Here is a 9,483-nt window from a genome sequence, read left to right as displayed (position 1 = left end):
TTAGCCAACGATGGCTAGCAGCAGGCTAACGTCACGACGCGAGCAGCATCATGGCAGGTGGAGATGGCTTTTATATAGAGAATGGCCGTGTTAAAGTGGCAGCAGCACATTCATGCTATTACTCTGACTAAAAAAGCTTGAAAGTTTCCACATTAAAGTGAGGATTTACTTCCTCCTGCTCTGGAGACAGAGTGGGTCTGACACTGATCGGGCTCCTGACACCACATTGGTCCCAATTTCTCTCCTGATGGAAAGAACACATTATTGTTGTTATTGTTTTGGATTTGACCTCGTTTAGCCTGAATTTTGTGTCTGACTTTAACGTGTTCCCACGGCAGATGAGTGATAAAAATGAGCATGAGATAAATATTGGCCTGACAGATTTTCATGCATAACCTCAGTCGACATAAAGCTTCTGTAACTCCTGCACACATCCAGCTTTTTAAAGTCGCCTTGTCACCATCACATCAGGTGACAGTGCTGCCAACTGCGACTGACAGCAGCATTTGGTCTCATGTTGGCACAAACACAAACCAAACTGTCCAACATCTGACTGAAGCTGCCCAGAGGGTCAGAAAACGTGTCAGAGGGAGAGAGCCGTTAACAAAACCAGACAATGGCCTCAGCGCTGCCCGCCACAACCTGCAGCCAGTCAGGCTGCATTAATGGCCGCCGTAGCATGCTAGCTGTTCAGGTAGCCGTAGCATGCTAGCTGTTCACTGGAAAACTTTTTTTTTTCAGTTTAGCAATTCAGAGCTTTATTGAACTTTCACAAAAGGTTCAATTATTGAATAAATATTTGGCTAATGCAAAATAAAACAAGATCTACATTATGCCACGTTTAAAATAAATATTGTACTTGAGAATAAAAAATAGAGCTGGAAACTGGAAACATGAAGTAAAAAGAAAAATATTTACATTTTCCTTCATTTAGTTAAAGCAAGCGAGGAACAAGAATCCTTTTGATGCTTCATCGCTAATATTTGATTAAAAACTGAAACAAGAAACCCTGACTCTGCTTTAGGACTTGGAAGTCCTAGAAGAACAAAATGAACTTGTCTTCTTCTTCTTCACATCCACAGAATGAAGCTGCATGAGTCTCTAAGTGTGTGTATTTTGGATTATGTTCATATATGTGTGTGTGTGAAGCAGAGGCTGTGCCGCTATGGAACCAGCAGATTATTTTAGTCTGGAATTGCTCAGCTCAACATGACAGTGCTGAGATAACTGCTAATGAAGACACAGGAGAGAATAGATCATCTGACCAAAAATAAACATCTATGCAAACCGCAGACACCATAAAAGTCCCTCTTTAAGCAGACACACACACGCTGGTGTATTCTGTTTCTTTTTAAAAATAATGCTTCATTTCTAGAAACAGAGATCAGCAAACTGAGCTAACTGCAACAACCTGCTGGAGAAGCTTTCAGTCAGAATATTGTTTTTACTCGACCTTTTAAAGGACATCAACAGACCAACCAGCTTCTTTTAAAAATGACTAACCCTCTACCCAAAACAAAAAACTATCAAAAAATATGTCTGACCACTTTAATGCAAATTCATTTCACTTCTAAAAATCAATTGACTTGAATGCTCAATAAATTTTCTTAAACCTGTTCTAGAGTTGCAGTGAAATTTCCAGTGTTGGAAAAAATTATCTACTGAAGAATATGATTTAAAGTGTATTTAAATCAACTTTAATTTATAAAGGACAAAGGAAATTGTACCAAAACAGCACTTTTATAATTTCCAATGTATATTTAGTATGTTCATTTTATACTAAGTATTAAGTGTATGCTACCCTGCAACCTTGGATGGGCTGCGGGTAATGAAATGATCTTCCCTCAACGTGTGATGCTGTGGTAGAAGACGAACGAGGACACATGTTGAGCTTCCTTTAACATTCAACAGGAAGATTTATTCTTCTTCTGTGTAATAAACACTTCATAGTCAACATACTTCAGGTATCACATACTGCAATAGAGAACCACTAGCTTCATTACACCAAAATGGCGGGTAATAACCCTTTAACCCAAACAGCTATTCTTTTAACATCCTCCGTTTAGCATTATGAATTCCACCAAATGACAAAATTAATTCACAAATAGCTTTTACTTGTCTAAACCATATTAATTTTGTAGTTAGTGCTTTAAATCCAATACCTTGTCCCCTTTTTTGAGATCTGTTGTACTTATCAAAATAAAAATATATAAATGGGCTTTTAGCTATTTTAATAGCTATTATCATTTTTAATCAGCACAAATAAAATATATTTTAACATTTAAGCATCTGAGCTTTTAACCACATTGATTGTTTCAATAAGATAACAATATTTTACATCTTATAAACTATTCTCTTAAAATAAAAGTGAAAAAGGTGCAATACTCCTTAATGTGCCTCTGTACTAAGCTTCACATATATCCTAAATATATAGTTTATCTGTTTTTTTTTAACAAACCCATAAAAAAGCATAAAATTCATAAAATAAAGAAATCAAAATAATGTCCTCTGCGTGAGAACTGTCTCGACAGGTCAGGTTCTACTGACCTGTGGATTAAGAACGAGACACACACACTGAGCTTCCTTCACTTTGTAACGCTTGGGTTGTATTAAGGGACGAGAGGAGGCGGCAGCCTCGTCTGGGCGATCAACAACGCACAACCACACCGGTACTGGTGATTCCACAGTGTTGTCTTTTAATAAATACGCTCTTCACCAACCTTACAAAGCCGGTTGAACTGCTGCTATAATATCAGACATGAAAATTAGCAGAGTCCAAACAACCCGTAACATTACTAAAGAAAGCTAACATGTCCGTAGCACGTTTCTCCCACGCTTTCTACAGAGAAGCCGTGGCGCATACTTGTGACGTCATTAGCAATACTAAAGTATCTTAAAGAGACACTACACAATTACGGCTGTTACAAACATTCAGAGAGAAGGACCTCGCTGCAGCAAACAGAAAGGGGCGGGGACGGACCTTTCCGTCAGTCCCATACCTTATTTGGAAAATGGGACTATTGCATTCCGGAAATGAAGGGGGCGCTATTTTCATAATCACTAGTATAAATACCTTAAGACGCGGAGTTAAGAGGAACAGAAGAAGAAAGAAAGAAGTTTGAGAGGTTCTTCCACTGGTGTTCGGCGCACGATCAACAATGCAAAACTCACAAAGTCAACAAAGGTATTTTTACCTTCTTAAATTTTTTCACATAGTAAATCAATACGCTTTTCTAGATTAGGTTGAAAATATAATTAAGAGCTAGTGAAATTCGTATTCATACAGGGGAAGGCTAATTTTAGCATGTAGCATAGCTAATTATTATCCCGCAGGGCACCATTAGATAAAAATAGAAAAGTAGATAACATGTATAATTGAGAAATGTATTTTATGCTCAAACTGTTTTTTATTTTCATTATACAGATCCACGTATCTATTTGCAACATGAACATAAATATTGCTGTTCCCTTTGCTAATACAAGCTACAGAACCATTTAGCACAAACTGCTATAGTTCAACATAACGGTATGTAAAACTACACTTGAAAAATATAAAATATTTTTACATACCAGTTTTTCTAGTGTTTCTCTTTTATTTTTAAAGGTTGATCTTTTTAAATATGTTTTGTACACCAATGTTAAATTTCTGGAAAGTCTAATATATTTTATAAACTAACAGCAGCCATTATAGGTGGGTGTAGTACCCAGATGTGATACTCTAATGACGAGTAGCACTACTTCAATATAGTTTTAGTAAGTAACTGCAATAAACTACACAAGTAAGAGTAACAAAGTATTTGGTGAAATGGCTATTATTAACTACTGTTTTACTGATCATAATGTGCAATGTGATTTTTTATTTTGTTTGGTTTTTTTGTTTTTTTCAGATGCCTCTGAATGTTCTTGAAGCTGTTCTCCAGGAGGTGGCGCTAGCACAGGGAGACCTCAGCTTACCTCACCTTGGCATTGACCTGCAAGACCTTTCAAGCCGTTGTGTCTGAGCCAGTTTTCAGGAAGAAGACTCACTTTGCTTGGCTGGATGGTAAGGACCTTTGACTTTTTTCACCTAAAACATGTGAAATTAGATTTCAACTACATGAAATCGATTTTTCATTAACAGGTGAGATCAACTGGGGCAAATTTTCAAAAAACATTCAAGGCAGAAAACCGGATTCCTTTTGCGGTTGTAACGTGTTTTTCCTGCCACCGGTAATAATAAAGACTGTGGGCTTCACCGGCGATGGAAGACGAGGAGAGTACCCTGGTTACTGCTGTGATGGCCGACCTGGACACTGCACTGACTGTCAATACTGAATGCAAGGAGAATATTAGTTGCTTTCCTCAGTCTTTCACACATTTCAGTTGTCACACATTGTTAGTTTTTTTTGTGACATGCCATTTTAAATCATTTCTGCTAAATAATATTTGCCTTTTGACGTGTGCAGTCATCCTTTTTAATAATGTGTTCTTTCAATATTATTTACATTTTTGAATGTTCCTTTTGTTGTAGCTCAGTTGATTTACATTATTTAGTTTTCACAGAAATGGTGCCGTTTCCACACAAAGTTACTTTGTGGCTGTAATTTGTTGGAGAGAGTAGAACCAATAAAGTAGTTGTAAATATATTGTAACAGCGTTGTTTAACAATAGGATAACCTTGTTTTAAAAATTTTAAATGCAAGCAAAGCTAATAACTTGCAATATTTTATATGTGTAAATACAATGTTTCCTATACATTTTGAACAATGACTGGAATCAATACAAATTTTTTTACAAACCTGACATACAGCCAAGTTGTTTATGTTTTAACAGTCAGAATCAACTTGGGTTTTTTTTGTAATAAAGCAAGCACATACAGAAACATATTGTTCGGTTACAAACAAGATTAAACGAGCAGAGCGAAGGTGTAGTCGGGGTGGAGGTGATGGAAGCTCAGATGAGGAGCAGTTGCACACATCAAGCCGGACTTTATGAAGGGTGGAGGAGATGAGCCCGGCGCCGTTAGGCTGGGATGGAGACACATGATCAGGTGATTGGCTGAGCAGCTGAGATGAAGACAGTTATAGTTAGAATTTACACACTGGTTTAATGTATGTAACCAGTGACTTTATTCAAAAAGGTTTTCATATAGAACAAAGATCATTCTCTCTGGCAGCTACCAGTGCAGTGTCTACTGCCGGGGTCCGAGCCCCAAAGATTATTTCTTGTCAAATAAACTTTCTCTCTGTGTGAGTCTTTCCAGATTGAAGCTACATTTAAAGTTTTAATTAATCTCTTTGGGTTTTGCAACAATTGGATATTTAAGGGCTTTATTTTATGAATCGATTGCAATTGATAGAATTGATATGGAATTTATAAATGGAATAGTGGGACACCAATCAGTTTACTGGTTGAACTGGAGTCCTTATAGCAAAAGTTTCCAATGAGACATTATGGTAAACAATGATAATAGCTGAGCCAGGTCACTGCAACCAAAAATATTCTAGTTTTCTGAACTTCACTTGTTAGAAGTTCAAAAGTCCTTTGGTTTGTTTGTAAATTATATTCACAATGTGAATAATAAGAAAAATATTTGGCAAATAAACAACAAAAGTGCGCTGTGAATGGACGTACTAAGTTGGCCAAAATTGTTGACTAAATGTTTTACAGACCAAACCTCTTTACCATCTAGTTCTTATTTAATAAGCCAGAGGCTATTATATTTTAGATTGTAACTTATTTATTTTAAGAGTACCATTCACAACATCAAAATATATTATTTGAACTTCATTTGTTTATATCTGTTTTCTTAATCTGCGATGGACAGGCGATCTGTCCAGGGTCAGCAGCCCTCATGACCCACTATAGGGATAATTCATGATAATTAATGGATGGATAAATGTGCTCTTAATGTAATGTACATTTGTCTCCAAAATATTGATTTGATTCATGTTTTATTACTTTTGTTTGAGATAGATTGGGTGTAAGGATAGATAAATACATCTCCATAATGTTTCCTTATTGCTTATTCTAGATTGTTTGTTACTAATATAATTTTAAATAAAGGTTTAATAAAGATTTGGAAATAAAAAAGTGACTTACCACGTGACAGACATACCACGTGACATATCACGTTTTGTAGCCATTTTTTTACTATTTAATTAGTATTTTTAATGTTGAAAGTCTTCTTGGGTGTTTTAAAAGGCGTTGTCAAATAAAATACGTTATTATTAGTATAATTATTATAACACGATCGGTACAGGAAATAGTGTCACTAGCGCCCCCTTCATTTCCGGAATGAAATAGTCCCATTTCCATATAAGGTATGAGACTGACAGTTGTCCGACCCCGCCCCATTCTGTTTGCTGCAGCGAGGTGTACTTGGTTACAACATTGAGAGAGAAGGACCTCGCTGCAGCAAACAGAAAGGGGCGGGGACGGGCCTTTCCGTCAGTCCCATACCTTATTTGGAAATTGGACTATTGCATTCCGGAAATGAAGGGGGCGCTATTTTCATAATCACTAGTATAAATACCTTAAGACGCGGGGTTAAGAGGAAAGGAAGAAGAAAGAAAGAAGTTTGAGAGGTTCTTCCACTGATGTTCTGCACACGATCAACAATGCAAAACTCACAAAGTCAAAAAAGGTATTTTTACCTTCTTAAAATTTTTTCACATAGTAAATCAATACGCTTTTCAAGATTAGGTTGAAAATACAATTAACAGCTGTAAACTAGTGAAATTCGTAATTCATACAGAGGAAGTCTAATTTTAGCATGTAGCATAGCTAGTTATTATCCCGCAGGGCACCATTAGATAAAAATAGAAAAGTAGATAACATGTATAATTGAGAAATGTATTTTATGCTCAAACTTTATTTTTTATTTTCATTATACAGATCCACGTATCTATTTGCAACATGAACATAAATATTTCTGTTCCCTTTGCTCATACAAGCTACAGAACCATTTAGCACAAACTGCTATGGTTCAACATAACGGTATGTATAACTACACTTGAAAAATATAAAATATTTTTTACATACTTACCAGTTTTCTAGTGTTTCTCTTTTATTTTTAAAGGTTGATCTTTTTTAAATATGTTTTGTACACCAATGTTAAATTTCTGGAAAGTCTAATATATTTTATAAACTAACAGCAGCCATTATAGGTGGGTGTAGTACCCAGATGTGATACTCTAATGACGAGTAGCACTACTTCAATATAGTTTTAGTAAGTAACTGCAATAAACTACACAAGTAAGAGTAACAAAGTATTTGGTGAAATGGCTATTATTAACTACTGTTTTACTGATCATAATGTGCAATGTGATGTTTTATTTTGTTTGGTTTTTTCAGATGCCTTTAAATGTTGTTCTCCAAGAGGTGGCGCTAGCACAGGGAGACTCAGCTTACCTCACCTTGGCATTGACCTGCAAGTGCTTTGAAGCCGTTGAGTCTGACCCAGTTTTCAGGAAGAAGACTCACTTTGCTTGGCTGGATGGTAAGGAAGGACCTTTGACTTTTTTCACCTAAAACATGTGAAATTAGATTTCAACTACATGAAATCGATTTTTCATTAACAGGTGAGATCAACTGGGGCAAATTTTCAAAAACATTCAAGGCAGAAAACCGGATTCCTTTTGCGGTTGTAACATGTTCTTCCTGCCACCGGTAATATAAAGACTGTGGGCTTCACCGGCGATGGAAGACGAGGAGAGTACCCTGGTTACTGCTGTGATGGCCGACCTGGACACTGCACTGACTGTCAATACTGAATGCAAGGAGAATATTAGTTGCTTTCCTCAGTCTTTCACACATTTCAGTTGTCACACATTGTTAGTTTTTTTTGTGACATGCCATTTTAAATCATTTCTGCTAAATAATATTTGCCTTTTGACGTGTGCAGTCATCCTTTTAATAATGTGTTCTTTCAATATTATTTACATTTTTGAATGTTCCTTTTGTTGTAGCTCAGTTGATTTACATTATTTAGTTTTCACAGAAATGGTGCCGTTTCCACACAAAGTTACTTTGTGGCTGTAATTTGTTGGAGAGAGTAGAACCAATAAAGTAGTTGTAAATATATTGTAACAGCGTTGTTTAACAATAGGATAACCTTGTTTTAAAAATTTTAAATGCAAGCAAAGCTAATAACTTGCAAATTTTATATGTGTAAATACAATGTTTCCTATACATTTTGAACAATGACTGGAATCAATACAAATTTTTTTACAAACCTGACATACAGCCAAGTTGTTTATGTTTTAACAGTCAGAATCAACTTGGGTTTTTTTTGTAATAAAGCAAGCACATACAGAAACATATTGTTCGGTTACAAACAAGATTAAACGAGCAGAGCGAAGGTGTAGTCGGGGTGGAGGTGATGGAAGCTCAGATGAGGAGCAGTTGCACACATCAAGCCGGACTTTATGAAGGGTGGAGGAGATGAGCCCGGCGCCGTTAGGCTGGGATGGAGACACATGATCAGGTGATTGGCTGAGCAGCTGAGATGAAGACAGTTATAGTTAGAATTTACACACTGGTTTAATGTATGTAACCAGTGACTTTATTCAAAAAGGTTTTCATATAGAACAAAGATCATTCTCTCTGGCAGCTACCAGTGCAGTGTCTACTGCCGGGGTCCGAGCCCCAAAGATTATTTCTTGTCAAATAAACTTTCTTCTGTGTGAGTCTTTCCAGATTGAAGCTACATTTAAAGTTTTAATTAATCTCTTTGGGTTTTGCAACAATTGGATATTTAAGGGCTTTATTTTATGAATCGATTGCAATTGATAGAATTGATATGGAATTATAAATGGAATAGTGGGACACCAATCAGTTTACTGGTTGAACTGGAGTCCTTATAGCAAAAGTTTCCAATGAGACATTATGGTAAACAATGATAATAGCTGAGCCAGGTCACCTGCAACCAAAAATATTCTAGTTTCTGAACTTCACTTGTTAGAAGTTCAAAAGTCCTTTGGTTTGTGTAAATTATATTCACAATGTGAATAATAAGAAAAATATTTGGCAAATAAACAACAAAAGTGCGCTGTGAATGGACGTACTAAGTTGGCCAAAATTGTTGACTAAATGTTTTACAGACCAAACCTCTTTACCATCTAGTTCTTATTTAATAAGCCAGAGGCTATTATATTTTAGATTGTAACTTATTTATTTTAAGAGTACCATTCACAACATCAAAATATATTATTTGAACTTCATTTGTTTATATCTGTTTTCTTAATCTGCGATGGACAGGCGATCTGTCCAGGGTCAGCAGCCCTCATGACCCACTATAGGGATAATTCATGATAATTAATGGATGGATAAATGTGCTCTTAATGTAATGTACATTTGTCTCCAAAATATTGATTTGATTCATGTTTTATTACTTTTGTTTGAGATAGATTGGGTGTAAGGATAGATAAATACATCTCCATAATGTTTCCTTATTGCTTATTCTAGATTGTTTGTTACTAATATAATTTTAAATAAAGGTTT

General features: G+C 35.9%; 1 long non-coding RNA gene across 2 annotated transcripts; it reads left to right on the top strand.

Annotated features, from left to right (window-relative positions):
• The first annotated feature begins 3,395 nt into the window (after positions 1-3,395).
• On the top strand, positions 3,396-7,752 carry LOC116737411 (uncharacterized). 2 transcript variants are annotated; one of them, XR_004342807.1, is made up of 4 exons: positions 3,396-3,526; positions 3,888-3,923; positions 7,363-7,480; positions 7,563-7,752. It is a non-coding gene; the product is annotated as an uncharacterized LOC116737411 (long non-coding RNA). The 2 variants fall into 2 exon arrangements; XR_004342806.1 differs by lacking the exon at positions 3,396-3,526 and having other exon boundaries at positions 3,869-3,923.
• Positions 7,753-9,483: the final 1,731 nt, after the last annotated feature.

The sequence above is a fragment of the Xiphophorus hellerii genome, chromosome 18 (assembly GCF_003331165.1).
Source record: "Xiphophorus hellerii strain 12219 chromosome 18, Xiphophorus_hellerii-4.1, whole genome shotgun sequence".
In the NCBI taxonomy this organism is placed as follows: Eukaryota; Metazoa; Chordata; class Actinopteri; order Cyprinodontiformes; family Poeciliidae; genus Xiphophorus; species Xiphophorus hellerii.
The sequence above is the reverse complement of the archived record's forward strand: the minus strand, read 5'-3'. Positions and strand labels throughout refer to the sequence as shown.